Raw genomic sequence first — 16,749 nt, 5'->3', positions numbered from 1 at the left:
ACACAGTAGCTTAGGGATGAAGTATTCAGTCCTTGGAATTCAGCATTTGGTGGTAGATTTATTGCATTAATGGTCCAATTCTTCACCACTTTACAACTTCTCCCATCAAGAGAAGTCTATCTCCTTATTCCTTGAATTTGGGCTAGCTTTGTGACCTAAATGTAATATATAGAAGTGAATAGTATGCTAGTCCTGAGCCTTGACCTCAAGGGGCCATGTGCATTTCCTTTCCTACTCTCACTCCTCTGCCTTTGACATGAAAACCTGCCCAGGCTAGCCTGTTGGAGTGTAACAGACAGGGGTAACCCAGTGGGTAGCCCAGTGGCTCCATCACTCCAGCTGATAGCCAGACATATGAAAGAGCCCAGTCAAAATAAGAACTGCCCAGCAGAGCCAAGACTAAATCATTGACTTGCAGGCTTGTAAGCTGAATAAATACTTATTATTTTTATGCTGCATTATCAGGGCTGTGGAAATCTGATAAAGCATTTCATTCAGGCCCTACTTAAATCATACCTGTATCAGTTTAACGACCTCACTGCAGATCATCCTCTACCCAGTCAAGCTTTTATCCTTGTTTTTCACATATAACTAATGATGCTGGTTGAAATATCCACCAAATACCTTGTGTTCTCCAGCTAGTTCTTCTGGTCCATTTGAGAATATGATGCTAAATAACGAAGCAAACAGTTTGCCATGAGCAGCCTTATGTGCTCAGTGACTTGACAGGCCCCTAGCAAACAATAAGCCTGGAATGTCGAAGAATTCTCCGAAACTTATCAACTTGACCAAACATGGGCAAAATCAAATTCATAACAATGAGGAACTAACAAAATAAGACCATGTGTAATCTTCTCTTAAATAGTTACCATAAATCATCCCAGACCTTAATGAAGAGCTCTATTTTTAAATTGATAATAACTGAAATCCTTGTACTTCAACATCTTGGTGCCCATTTTATATTTCCAGATAACACTGATATATCAAAAGTGAATGTTCCAAATATCTTTGGTTAAGAGGTTTCAGAACTCACCCATAAATCTCTGCTTGCTCTCTATTCTATCCAAGGAAAGCATATTGGAAATGAGATGCCTCATTTTCCTAGTGAAAAGCAAGGTCAGTCTCTAAGTAGAATTCAAGATTATATTCATAATGTACAGTAACGCCCTCAAGAGACTACACTTTGAAAGGGACTTTTAGACCAGGGAACTGGGAAGAGAATGACTCTCCTTATATAAAGATGACTAAATGAAAGGGAAAATATGGTAATAAAATAAAAACTTTTCTTCATCTTTCTGGCGATTCTCCAAGACCTCCATTTCAGGGAGCACATGTCTGATAGGTTTAATGCTGAACTCAGTCAACTGATTACATTTGTGAAAATAAGAATAGCTGTCCAACAAGGCAATTTGGGGAAAGAAGAGAGGTAATCAGCTGGCTCTGGACAAAACTGAGGGAGTATGGTTGTGGCCAGAACAGTCTTTTCTATTTCATTCCCCCACACTAGCATCCCTTCTCATGTCTTCACCCACATGCAGTTAGTAGAAGATTGAACTGACAGGAATGGGCTGTATCTACCTCTCTTTGTCCCATGCCTTCTCTGCCATACCGTCTGATCTTACTCTTTGGGAAAAGTTCTTAGAGAAACCATTCACACTAAGGTGTAAGTGAGAGGTATGTTGGAACTGATTACCCTTCTTGAATGCCTCTGTATTTTCTTTTTAAATGCAAGGAACATCTGGTGTTGACATTCCAGACATCTGTGAATCATTATAATAGGAAAACTAACATACGTAGCAGTTTACCGATTCCTACATTACGTTTACCTCTACGAGAAACTGGGTCTGGATGGTTATATCTGAGTGACAAGCCTTGTTAGTTCAGTTGGGATGGAGGTTCCACAGACTCATGCGTCACGGAGTGGCATACATCTGTCAGGAAGCTGTGAGAAAATGTCACTCTTTATCATCTTTTTAGTTTTCTTCTATGTCATCGATGTCTTCCAAATCTGACCCACAATCCTTCACTCCCGTAGTCTGAATTGATCTTGGTTTTCGAAGTCTTTCATCTTTGGCCTCAATCAACATCCCAAGTTCCTGGCCTTATTGCCAGCTACTTCCTTTATGCTGCCTCTGCTTCGGCCAGCATATTTACTCCCTTCCACTGTAAGCATCCCCGGATCTTTTGTGTTACACATGCCCAAAATGCTCTATAGAGATCTTCTTCTCTATAGGTTCAAATCTTCTCTCACATTCTAAACAGCTCACATCTCACCTCTTTCTTTGCATTGATGGCAACTGAAATCCTAGTACTTTTCATATCTGACTGCCTATTTTACATTCCTAGTTAACACTGATATTTCAAAAATGAAGTGTCCAAGCTATGCATATTTTCAGTCAAGAAAGTTTAAAACTTAGCCTGGAACTATCTGCCTGTTTATCCATCCTAGCCCAGAAAAACAGTCAGAACCAGATCGATTTCCCATTGAAAAGTGGCACCACTCCAGAGCAAGGCGGTCTGAAGTGATCTGTCCTGTCTCTGAATTCCTACAGCAATCGTTGGATTTTAAAACTTGATTTATATATAGACTCTCTTTGACATCTTCTCTACACTCTCTAAACAACTATTTAAATGTTATTAAACTACATGTTTTTAAATCTCAGTTACCTCAAGACTTTTTTCACAGCATGAAGTATGATTATTTTAATGTTAGCCCCATATGGAGACATTCACCTAGTAGACAAATCATAAATACTGGCTGGTTTCACTGTTTTTTAAAGCACAGCTAAGAAGTTTTTTCTATATGTAACAAAAGTAGTGCTCAAGTATTGTATCATTAAGAAGAAACATAACTCTTCCCATTTCATTGATGGAATAAGTGCAAGAAAAAGGACATTAGGAAGATTGTTCCGGTATATAAGAATTATAAATCATCATCAATCCATTCATATTAAAATTAAGATTTTTCCTAAATTTTTTTCTCATCCCTTTCTCATTAAGTGGTTTTTAATAAATGTAGATAAATTTATTTCAACATTTCTAACAAATATTAATAACAAATAATTTTTAAACTACTATGCAATAATTATTTCTGAAATTTAATTTCTATAAGCTCTTGCTGTTTATTCATTGAAAATGCAGCTACAGAAAAGTTATTCAATATGTGTTTCCAACAGCTGAGAAGCTAGCAAGTTTTCCTCCAACTTTAAAGGGAGAGACACATTTTTGCAAGGAAATCTGCTAGCCCACATCTTCTTGTCAGTAATAAGAGACATTCACTTTGAAGTTATGCATCACTTTTTAAAGATCATAATTACTGACTGAGAAGGTTAAAGAAAAAGAATGGCATTAATAAGTGGACTTCGAGTTCAATGATAATATCCAATTAATTAAAATTAAAAGCAATATGGGTATAATAAAACAAAAAATAGCCAAATGATTTTAAATAAATATAAAATTATTTTCCCCCTCTGGGTAATACAAGTTATAATGTAGTATCTCTAAACTTAGATCATTTTTCTCCTAACTGGTCTCATACCACTATGAACAGTATTTTCCACACCTTGATGTTTTTTGAATCACTTAGACAAAATCAAGACTGTACCTGGTAGGGAAGAAATTAATGTAATTATGGAATCTCTATTAAATCAAAACTGAGTTTTGAATTCTGGCTTAGCTTAATATTTTCCCAAATTCTTTTTCCAGGTATACTTTAGAACACTCTTCAAAACAGTTCATCAACTTGCCAAAGATAGGTGAGTCTCTCCAGAATATAACGTATCAGGGACTCAAGTTTTATTGTTGTTTCGACAGGCTGGGCTCCCAGCTGTAGTAGTAATCAGATCCACTGCAGTTAGAGGAATTCTATACATTTGTGGCAAGTCCACAAATGACCTCGGTATCTGTTATTATGACCACTTCATTCATGAGCCCATTAAACATGCACTGACTGGGTGAGGAAAGCTATGATTGAATCCACAGGGTAATCTTATCTAACCAATTATTGAAAGCCTCCTCCACAGAAGGGTCCTTCTGGGGAGTTTTCACCCACAGCATAAACAGTCTCATAATTTGGACCCAGTCCAAGAAGCTCATTCACATTTCTTTTCCCAAAACCAATCTGTCACTAGTCCTCCTGTCTTATTCTTTCTAAATCCCAGACTGTTCAATCTGATCATCAGCCACGATGCATGAATTGGTATAAACTGGTAGTTCTTCTCATCAAGAGACTTTTCCTTTCTCTTCAATACTGACCTTAAAAGAATGGATTGTACAGGAAACTAGTCCTCTGCCATCTGGTGCCAGCAATTTAACATCGCTAAAGCAGACCCAAATTTCCCCTCCCCTTAAGTCAACTGTTCATAAGAACACCTGTTCAAGGCCATTCTGGAGGGTCAGAAACAGAGCCACAGGACTAAGTGCACTGAGGATTAGTCACTCGTGCAAATTTCTTGTGTCTCAGAATCTGATGAATCTGCATTTTGTGTTTACCTCTTCAATTTGTTGATGGAGAACCATTCAACATACCTGACTTTATGTTTGGAAAACAAGATAGAAACAGTTCATTTTAGGAGTTCAGGTTGCGGTCACCTGCTTGCAGTCTCTACCTTAGACCAGTAACAAGTTAAGAACAGTTAACTGAAGAAGACAAGACTTTGCAATAGAACATTAGTGGCCTCTATCATAGTTCTCTTATTTGGGCTTGTACTTGCTTTACACAGCATGTCAGTCTGCCAAAGACACTGCAAGCCCCACTGAATCTATTGCTTCATGAGAGCCAAGAGGGAGAACAGCTTGTACTGCAGCAATGATCTGCTGGAATGCCTTTTCTTTCTCTGGCCCCACTATTTGTAAACAGTTTTGTAAGCAATCCACTTGATAAACATGTCAGAGCCACATATCCACATGTGTTATATATTAATCCCAAATCCAAACAAGTCCACAAACTAGTGCATCATTTCCTTATTAGTATAAGATACAGAGGACTCCTTGTAGACTTCCGTTTTGAAGGAGCTATATATCATCAAGCTTCAGATCACCGGACCCCTCCAATTTTAAGTAACAGATCCCTGAATCTTATGCGATATATCTTCCATCCTCTTTCAAAGGTAGGTATTACCAAAACATTTATTTTGCTGCTACTACATGGCCCTAGCAGCATGACTGATGGAATATACAAGCATTATATACCAAAAGATGAAGAGAGGATAAAAATCCCTGCGGATTAAATTATGTCATAGAGTTAGAGGATTGACAAAGATAAAGGTGAAGGTTTACGTTTATCAAGTGAAAGCAAATTTCTTCAGGTGAGATGGATAGCTACAAAGCAAACCAACTTCCAGGTATGTGTTAATTTGCCCCACTAAAAAAGAACCGTACAAAATAGTAGCTAAATGGAGTCACGAGATGTTTACAAATTTTACAATTCATTATCATTCCCTAAAAGCTACCCATCTGTCTTCTGCACAAACCAAACACGTAAGTTTAATGGGGATATCCTAGAAATCACCACTGTTTGGCTGTTCAGTTCTTGACAATGGCTCTCATTTGTGAAAGCCCCTCAGTGATGTGGCATTACTTTTTTTTTTCCTTAACATCTTTATTGGAGTATAATTGCTTTACAATGGTGTGTTAGTTTCTGCTGTATAACAAAGTGAATCAGCTGGATGTATACATATATCCCCATATCTCCTCCCTCTTGTGATCCTAGAGTCCTCCTCCCATCCTCCCTATCCCACCCCTCTAGGTGGACACAAAGCACCGAGCTGATCTCCCTGTGCTATGCGGCTGCTTCCCACTAGCTATCTATTTTACATTTGGTAGTATATATAAGTCCATGTGTGGCATTACTTTTGACTTATCAAGATTTTAGGGGCATACTCCACAAACTTCTTCTTTGCTATCCTCACTGTAGTAGTCTTAACAGACTATGTCAGGGAAAGATTGGGGAATCTGTTAGTTTCTGAATACATCACATCAAATTATCCACACAGAAACCATGGAAGTAATCACAACACAGGCTTGGGGACTCAATGGCCCCAAAATGAAATGGTCTTTGAACAAAATTTCATTTACCCTCCGACATCCACCTAACCTGTGATCATAGTGACATTTTGGTTCCCAGGAATTGGTTTTGGGCTCAGTCTACATTCAATAACCCTCCAAAGGCCTGGATATTTTCCTTTCCTAGGTGCATAATAGTCACAAACCTTCCTGTGGAAGGCTAGAAGGAAGATTTAAATACATGTGCATGATATTGACACAGGATATTTTTCAAGGGTACCCATCTCCTTTATTTAGGGAACTCTGGCTCCGTGACATGACTCAAGGCTGAAAGTCAGGCTTCTACTCAGCAAACTAGGGCTTATATTGTTTTACTAAAGATTAAGTGGGATTTCAGTGCCCTGACCATCTATTTGATCTCAGGACTCTAGGATCACTTAGCCAACATCAAAGATTACTGTAGGCCTGACCAGCTAATAGAGTACATTCCCCTTGCCTCTGGCATATAGTTAATGCTGATTGGCCCCCACTCCCATGGAATGTCAACATCTGCACTAAAATCAGGGAGCCCATTCCAATGACAATATCGGACATGCACATCCCTAGCTACATCCCCAGAAAATATCATCTACGGTGTTTTCAGAGACTGGTGTGCTCTTCTCATGAATTTATATCTAATAGCTGAATGAAGGTAATGCCTTCTGGCTCTCTTGGGACCAGTGAACAGAAATTACTCCAACATTCTTATCTCTCTCTGAGTTTGGATTCCTTCTCCCATGTTACATAAAAGCATTTCTGTCATCTCAACTTTATTTAGCATAGACTAGCACTAAGTCCATTTTCTAAAAAGAAAATTTTTCCCACCTAAAATTCTTCACCTGTGAAACTATCCACTAGTGTGAGGTTGGAAGACAAAATGTATCAGACATTTCAGTACCAACGGCTACCTTCATGAACCCATGCTTAGAAAATTACTGGAAAGGGTGCTCTACCAAAAGAAAATAAAAAGACATGTGGTACAGAAAACAGGAGATCAGCACAGGAACGGAGCAGAGGAAATATTTAGGACGACGGTGGAAGCGGAGATCAGAGGGAAATGTGCGGCTGTGCCTCAAGGTTCAGAGGACAACTTGCCCCGATTTAAGCAGGTCAGAAAGCGCCAAGAGAGATTTCTTTAAAAATATGAACATGTCACTTGGACATTTTATGGACATTGAGGCTTGAATTGTAATAAGTATACATAAAGCTAAACCCAAAATGTTAAGACGTTCGTCAACTTTTTCTTGAAAGGAAAAGCAATTATGGTATATCTTGAGTCTCATCACCTGTGATTAGTGTTTACATAGTCATAATGATGTAAGTCCTCAGTACTGATCTAACTAAAATTATGATACAACTATGAAAACAGAAAGGCATCATAGGAAGAGAGAGAGTATTGAGGATAATGAGGCAACATAAAGGCAAGCTTCATCCTCATCTTCCACACCAATAGTTAATACCTGAAACCACAGGATTAACAGGTTACAAAATGAGAATTTTAAGAGATTGGGAAATAAGAATTGAAAGTGGTTATCTGCAGCAGGAACACAGGCAAGAGTGGTAGAGGACCAGTGTATGTCACAAACAAACCTTGTATAATAATTTGGATATTTCGATCACGGCCATGAGCAAACTTGATACCAATAAATTCCCCTCTGCTTAAGAAAAAAATAATCATATATAGGTATATTAGAGGTATCTAAAGTATATTGAGTGCCAAGAAAATTCCGTTTTATCTGATCTCTACAAAACTCTGTGAGATAGACATAACTTCTGTTAAGGATGAGAAAACTGGAATTCAGAAAAAGTAACTCATCCAATGGTTTTCATTTAGTCAGTAGTGAATCCAGGAATCAACCATGGAACCATCTGGCACCAAAGTCCTTGTTCTGTCTATTGTGAATGCACTGCCCTCAGTAAAATATCTTTATGGAATGACTAAAGCAGTCTTGAATGGACTTTACACATATTGCAAGGAAAAGAAGTGTACCCCTAGTTGGAGGAACAATGGAATGTGTTCTGACAGGTTAACAACAATTGGCCTGATTGTAATAAGGTCGGTCACATTATAAAAAAGGGAGCACTGATGTTGGTTAGCTTTAGTATAGAGATGGCATTCATTCCAGAGGAATTTTCTCATTAAATATCAGGGAGTAGAAAGGAATAAAAAACACTTCGGCCATTATGCTACTTCCTTTACTTATAAAATTAGACTTTTCTGACAGTGACAAACACATATCCATCTGGAAAACTCCTGTGTCATAAGAACAGATGTTTAAATGACCCACAACAAGAAGAAAAGTAAATACAGAATAAGACTTCTTGCCAAAGCAAATTATTAAAGCAGGAGCAGCAATCTGCTTGCACAGCCCAGAGACTGCTTAACTATAGGATACAGGTGTGGACAGAGGCCCCTTGTGCTAAAACGAGCTCATTTCCATGCAGTAGGTCCATCTTTAAAAACAAAACCACAAATAAAAATAAACACTTCTATCTTCTCCTATGGAAGTACTAATCTAACAGTAACCTAAAATTTTTCAGCAAAGCAATTGATTGAATTTTGATCAAAACATCCTTGTTGGGTTTATCTTGAGATTTATGGAATAACAGAACTATTTGAGTTCTTTCCTGTAACAATTTACAGTCTAAGAACTCTTTAAAAGGCTATTTCTTAAGTCTCTGACCTTCATGGGACTCTGTGACATCATCTTCACGGAGAGGAATGTTATATAATTGTGGACTCAGGGTTTATTGTTTGGGATAATATTCTCTATGGAGGTACATTATGAAAAGAGTACTTACATTTGTTCATATAATTACCACATAAAGTATTCAGCTGTTAACATAGTAGTGTCAAAGCAGATTGCACGGATGGCAAAGAATTGCAGATGTCCCACCAATTATTCTAAGTACTATTATAATAAAAATCTAATGACTTGGATAGTTAGGTTAATAACATAGAAGAATAAAACATTTGACTTTTAAAAGGAGTTAGTGTGAAGTTATATTACACTTCCGTGATAATCAAACAAAGACTCTGTCTTGCATTCTCAGATCCTGACTTGGCATGCTGAATGAGAACGTATTAATCAATGTTTTTGCCTATGGCCAGGTTTTAAAGAAGGAAATTATGATTCCAGGTATTTGAGCAGAGGAGAGATTCAGCTGCTTACACACCAGGCGCAAGAGGTGAGCTGTTACCTAGGTTTGAAATAGAAATCTCAACTAGAAAGGAAATATATGCTAGCTAAAAAAAAATCATAAATCTGTCCTTATCAAGAATCATAGTTTAGCCTAAAATACTTACATGACAGAACCATATTTGTAAATTATCTGTTTCTAATAAAAGCTTCGTAGGTATGAACCTCTGTTCTTCTGCAATCCTGTGGATTCCACAATTTCTCAAATGTGTTGTGGAGAAATAGAAGCTGAATGCCAGGGTCATTCAAAGCTTCAACAGAAGTGGAAATTAAATGTGCCGAAGAGACCTTTTGCAGCCTGGTAGGAAAACTGGGTCAAGAACTCACATCTTCCCTTTCACTATTTCAGGTATCAATAAAAATAACTCAACTCGAAGAGCAGGTGGAGTCTTAGTTCACATCTCCGGGCTGATAAAATCGTCTCTGACTCATAGAGAGGTTCAGGGCTAAATTTTAAATTTTCCACACCTGGATACATGACTCTCACTGGATTCTCCTGAGATTATATTAGCCAGGTTCTTTGAGATGACAAGGAAAGGGAATATGGCAAGTTTACCCTGAGTGATGGGAGTTTTTGTAAGAAAACACCCAGAGGTAGGTAAACAAAGAAAACCATTTCGGCAGCAGTCAGATGGATTTCTGTTTCTCTGGGTCTCTTCAAGTTTCTAAGCAATCTACTGTCTGATAAATATACTTCAAAGTTCTTTGAAAGAAAGTATCCAGTTGGGTCAGTCAGGCAGAACTCAGTGAGGCAGTGTCCTTGATCCAAGCCACCTCCCGGATCACTGAGTTTCCCAGTGCCCAGCCTGTAGCTAGCTAATAGTGGCAACCGATAAGAAAGAAATCATCTTGTAGCTGCTTTCTGAAAAGAGGGCTGTGGATGCTCAGATACTTAGAGTGCCATTGAGTTCAAAATAGTTTAAAGCTGTGCTCTGTTTCCAGGCTGTCTGAATTAAATACTGACTTTACTACATCCAAGTCCACACAGCTCATGGAGGTTCGTTTGATCTTCCTAAGACTTAGTCTCCTTATCTGTAAAACAAGTATGGTCATATTACGTATCTCAGAGCAGGTTGTGCAGATGAAATGAGATGCAGATTAGTCCATGTAAAGCACCTAGCAGGGAGATCAGATAGTATAATCGCTTAGAAAAAGCCATTAAATCATGCATAACTGCTCTCCCCCATCCCTCTCCTTCTCTTCTCCCCATCTCCCCTCTCCTTACTAGCACACACTAAGGAAAGGCCATGTGAGCACCCAACTAGAAGGTGGTTGTCTACATGCCAGGAAGCAGGTCCTCACCAGACCCTGAATCTGCCAGCAACTTGATCTCGGACTTCCCAGCCTCGGTAATTGTGAGAAATAAATTTCTGTCATTTATGGGCTTGTTACAGCAGCCTGAGTAGACTAGGACACCAAGGAAACAGTGTGAGATATGGTACAGAGATGGAAATGGATCATTTGTGTTCAGAAAATGGCAAGCAGTTAAGACAAGCTAGGATGGAACATTCATGTTGGGGAAAGGAGAAAAATATCAGAGGACCTGAATAAGAATTGAGAACCCTGGAATTCCTTGAGTGCCTTCCTAATTGTCTAATGTTTCTGGCAGTTATTGGCCTCTATTTTCACTTGAAATGCCCACTGTTTCTAGAAGGGCAACAGAAGTACTCAAATAACTAACCAGCAATCATAAGTGGAGATGACTTTAGCTGCTCATCCAGAGCATGTCCTAAATATAATTGAGAAGAGCAAAGAAGAGCTCAATATTCCCAAGGCAGAAGAGAAGTGAAAATTCTACATCCAAGAACTCTATTAATATTCCAAGAGGACACTCACAATGACGCTTTGCAGAGAACTTTATTATAAAGATGCACTTAAACATCCTTTTTATTAACCTCAGACTGCAAGCTGCTTATCCTTTTGCTTTCAAATTGACCTCCAGTGATTTGCATTTCTTTTGCAAATGTCTTTATTTTAGCAGATAGATCTACTCTTCCAGCTCTTTTTGCTTTGTGTTGTTATAATTAATTGCTTTATGCTCAGCAATCCTTAGCATGTGTGTGACTCCTCATGGTCACAAGAAGACCATGCCTGGGTTCCAGGCAGAAGAAAAGAAGTGGAAAATCAAAGAGCCTGATTCTGCCTGCCTTTTTAGAGGCTGTTTGGGAAACCCTATCAGGAACATTGGCTTTCATCTCATTGGTCCACAACCAGACCTCAGGGCTTCAATGCCACCACAAACAAATTTGTGTTCTGTTGGTAACAAAGAAAATATAAGAAAAAAAAATCATACATAACTGTTATGCATGCACATATTCATTTGCATACCACTAAAAATCCCAAGGGCCACAAGTAGTACACAAAGAATATCTGGGTAAGCACTGTACTTCAGAACCTTGAAAGTTGGCCTTGAATCCTTTAGTACATTGAAAATATTGCCCTGTTGGAGGGTAATTCTATTTTTCAGTTCTATGTGAAATTTCTGTATATTAGATTTGCTGAAAATAGGGGTATATTGTAGTAATCTAGATAGTTCATGCGTTTACAAACAAATGTATTTTTAAAGTAACATACACATAGCTAAGATATATTCATTTCTTATTCCTGACATATTAAAGTCACATCCACAAGTATCATTATTGTTTAAGGGTAGTTTCCTTTGACGGAGCAGAAGTAAACAATAAGAAGTCTCTTACAGTGAGCCCAGGTGCCCAAGAGAAAGGATGGTCAACCTCTGCTTTTGCACAGTTTGACAGGCCTAGGCAACAAAATGGATAAACATGGGCCTTGGTATCAGGCTGACCTAGGCATTAATTCCTACCTATTAGCTATGTGACCTTGAAGGAAATCATTCAACCCCTCAAAGTTTCAATTTCCTCAGACCAAATAAATCATACTCTCTGGGATGGGGTCCAAGCACCATATTTTTAAACTCCCAGATGATTCTGAGGTCAAGTTTGAAACCCCATCCTCTAAAGCTAGTGGTTCTCAAACCATAACATACATCACAATCAGGCTGCTGGGCCCTGCCTCCAGAATTCCTGACCCTGAAGCTATGGGGTGGGGCATAGTTTGCATTTCTAACAAGTTCCAGGTGATGTTCCCCTGCAGTGCTATCTATGGATCATATCTGAATGCCCAGCAAATTCCTGCTCCAAGTCATTCAAAATCCCTCCTCTCCTAATTTTTCATTTTCATTCCCAATCCCCGCCAACCTCTGGCACTGTTGATGTTCCCTGTCTAGGCTCATTAGATACCACTCACAATTATTTTTATCAAAACTCCAAAACCAGAATGTTCCATATTATTTGTTTATAACTCCATTGTTCTTCCCAGTCTCTACATTACCCCACGGACCAAAAAAAACTGCTTAATTCATTTTCATATCCCTGGCTTTGTGCAAAATGCCTGGCACATCATGGGAGCATAATAAATGCTTTGTTGAATGGAAATAGCCCACAAGCCAAAAATACTTTTCTAACACCTAAGTGTCAGGCCTATTTCTCTGAAAAGATCAGCTGGATCAGTGATGATGCAAACCTCATCACCACATATCAGGACCTTTCAGTTCTTTGAAGAAATGTAAGCTGTGTTTTGCTTGGTAAGAAAACTGTTTTTCTAGCCTTATTTTTAACAACTTTTCACACCTCTGCTCTGCGGTCTGACCATGCTGCCCTCCCTCAGCCTACACACGTTACACCTGATAACCACAAACCCCTAGCACTTACTACAGTGGGACAAAAATATACCGAATTTTCCAAATGGAGGTTTCTTAATGTTTACACACATCAGGTGAAGGTTGGCTCTGTTTAGCTGTGCAGTCCTGGTAAGTAAATAGGATGGAAAACACAACAGGAACATCTGAATTAGCCCCAGTGGGTCCCACTGATGTAACTGGCCCAACGCCTGTCGAAGTGGGTCTGCTTAATAAGGTGGAGGCCAAGACGGTGCCTGTTACCCTTTAACCTCAGGGTGTGTTTATAATTTGTTATTCATTAAGCAGCTGACTCTTTACTAGGAGGCTAAAAGCTGGCTATCTTTGCTGCGGTACGGTGTCCTAAACCTTGTTGGGGCTTGTTCTGCTCTTCCTTTAGCAGACATTATAAGTGAGCTCAAGGAACAAAAGCACTCAAAAAAAAGATTGTGACATTATATGTGTCAAAGCCTAGTGAAGGTTCTGGAAAATGACCTTTGCTAAAACAGGGTCTTGGTGCCAAAGGGCTATAGGGGGAAGATTTTTGTTTTGTTTGGGGGGGGGGCTGTGTATGTGTGTGTGTGTGTGTGTGTGTGTGTGTGTTTTAATGATGGTGGTGGTTCGGAAGGAGAATTAAAAAACCAGAATTGGGGCTTCCCGGTGGCGCAGTGGTTCAGAGTCCGCCTGCCGATGCAGGGGACATGGGTTCGTGCCCTGGACCGGGAAGGTCCCACATGCCGCGGAGCGGCTGGGCCCGTGAGCCATGGCCGCTGAGCCTGCGCGTCCGGAGCCTGTGCTCCGCAACGGGAGAGGCCACCACAGCGGGAGAGGCCACAACAGTGAGAGGCCCGCGTACCGCAAAAAAAAGAAAAAGAAAGGAGGGCTTACCTGGTGGCGCTAGTGGTTCAGAGTCCGCCTGCCGATGCAGGGAACACGGGTTCGTGCCCTGGACCGGGAAAGTTCCACATGCCCCGGAGCGGCCGGGCCCGTGCGCCATGGCCGCTGAGCCTGCGCGTCTGGAGCCTGCGCATTCGGAGCCTGCGCGTCCGGAGCCAGCGCGTTCGGAGCCTGCGCGTCTCGAGCCTGTGCTTCGCAACGGGAGAGGCCACAACAGGGAGAGGCCCGTGTACCGCAAAAAAAAAAAAAAAAAAAAAAAAGAATTGGCTGGTGGAAAATCGAGGGATCTTTTACTCCACAGTACAAGAAACTCAGAAAAATGTCAGAAAAGAAAAAGTGCCTGAAATAAAATGCTAGGAAAACAAACCAACAAGCAAACCTGTTAGCAGAGTGATCCGGTCTTAAGAAAGAGATTAAGGAAAACTCCTGCTTCCTTTTAAATTTAAGGAGAGAATATGAGTTTGCATAATTGATGAAATTGTTTGAAACTCCACCTACAATTTCCTGGAAGAGTTAAACATTTATAATTTTTTACGATGTTATCTTCTTAACAAATCTTATCTCTGAATCCCCGGGCATGTTCCCCTAATCCTAATGATGTGGCTTCAGTCACTTGACAAATATTTTCTGTATGCCTACTGTGTTTAAAACTCTATACTGATTAAAGAAACACACTCATACACAGACACAGACACAATGGATTCAGTCTCTGTCCTCACACAGTTTTAAGGCTCCAGAAGGCCTGATTTTTTAAAATGTGTTTAAAGATTAGACCATCTTCATCATGAAACGTTTAGAATTAGGTTTAAAGTAGACAACATAGGCTAAGCAAGTCTCTAAATTATGGCCTCTGGACACTGAAAGAATAGCAGAGATGCAGAAAGGCAGTTCCTGTGCAGTGAGAAGATACTGTTTCACAAAGGAGCACCCAGGATTCATCATTCTCTCTACCACTGAATCTCCTTTGAAAGAAAGTTACTAATATCAGTGGAGCCAGTAAGGGCGAAAACTTAAATTATTACTTTAGAGTCATAAGGAAACACATTTATAGGGAGTATATGCATGTATGTTTATTTTCATAATGTGGATCAGGATAAGAAATTGGAGAATTAATTGCCAAGAATTTTTTTAAGAATACAGTATCCATATTTCATCACTTTGTAGAAAACAGGAACAATTTTCCACTCTCACATAAGACAATCACTATCCCTTAAGTACAAGTTTAATCCTTGCAGATTAGAGTGTCAAAACTGATTCAGAATCCGTATCACAAAATGCTGCTATAAAAGCAATCTTTCTGCTCATCAGAAATTATTTGCTGCGTAGCTCTTTGTAGAGTTGTGTTCTTCTCTTGTCCTTTAATTCACCTTTCATTCACCTCTGAAAATCAGTGCTGAACATTTGTGTTATATTTTCAAGGAATACATGCCGAACCTTGTTTATGGTGCTATACGTTGAGTCCAGAAAAATAAATAAATAAATAACGTAACCAAAACTTAGTATACTGTAACCTAGCACACTGCATGTTTAAATATATCATACTATACATAGCAAGTAGTCAAGGGTGGTTATCAAAACATAGCAAAAATTTTCCCCGTGTTATTTCAGGATATTTCAAAAACGTGCCTCTGAGCTGTAACACAGGGCTTGATTAATGCATGATTTCCTCTTTAAAATTAGAACCAGGAGTCAAGAATGAAGCTTAATAATTTTCATTTGCTCTTCTTTTCCAAGCATTCTAATTAAGGTCTGGTTCCCAGACCTGGTGAGGCAGCTCCTACATCTGACTGATGTTTGCCGTTATCCCTGCAAGGCAGGAACTCAAACTTTTTTTTGAGTGAATGGGAACAATCTGGGAAGAAACAATAAGGGGGGATATGCTGTGAAAGGGGGTTTATTTGGTTTTGGTTCTGCTCTTGTAATTAGAGCTTGCCATGCCCATTGCAACAACACAATGTAACAACGAATGTCAAAAACATCCTTCTAAGTAAAACACCATTAGTTTATGACCCTTGGAGTCCTCTATTAGGGATATCCTGGTGTCCATTGCTTTACCCTTTTAATTCCTTGAGCTAAATGGTACAAGAGAAGTAACTACTTTATTTTATATTTTATATTAAGAAAATGTAAAAGATGTATGCGCTATTACTATCCAATGCTTTTAATCTCTTGGGTTGACTGTAATCATAAAATGAATTTGAAGTCTTTTTTGATGGCTTTCATGGAGAAAAACATGGAGAAAAAAGCAGTGATTGTCAAACATGAATTTTCTCAAAATTATTTTTCTATTTGAAGATAATGACCCTGAATTATTTCAGGATAATAATTTTTTTAAATATTGAAAAGTTGCACTGTAATGTAGTTGGTGGTCATTAAATGCTTCTGTCTAATATTCAGAAAATAGATATTTAAATTGTCCTTAATAACAGAAGAATAAAAGTCAAAACTTTTCTTATGCAAATCAGATAATCATATATGGGTAAAGTCAATTTCTTGGACTCTATATAGATGCTCTCCCCACCTTCATTTTTCTAAATATATTTTTTTTAGCTACCGTGGCAGTGCCAGGCCCAAGGGGTATCATGTATTTAATTGAGTGAGGTACAAATCTTAGAAACGGAAAGCTAGACTTCACTCACACATCCTTTCTCCATAGCCACCACTGCACTCTCACGCTCTGCATTCTATCTCCCCACCTCCTAACTCAAAGAAGACCAACTTGTTTCATCGTCCTAGAGTAATGTGAACTCATCCCAACCAGTCACTTAAGTAGTTCACTTAAATAAGCTCATTCCGAATGAATGAGTCCCACCCTCACCACCCCGGTTGCCAAAAGCCCATATCAGACCCATAGCCCTTTGCTTCAGGGTTGGGTGATCTTTTCCGAATTGTTTTCGGTGCTTCCACCCGCCCTCT

This window comes from Mesoplodon mirus (assembly GCF_964341445.2).
Source record: "Mesoplodon mirus genome assembly, chromosome: 17".
In the NCBI taxonomy this organism is placed as follows: domain Eukaryota; kingdom Metazoa; phylum Chordata; class Mammalia; order Artiodactyla; family Ziphiidae; genus Mesoplodon; species Mesoplodon mirus.
The sequence above is the reverse complement of the archived record's forward strand: the minus strand, read 5'-3'. Positions refer to the sequence as shown.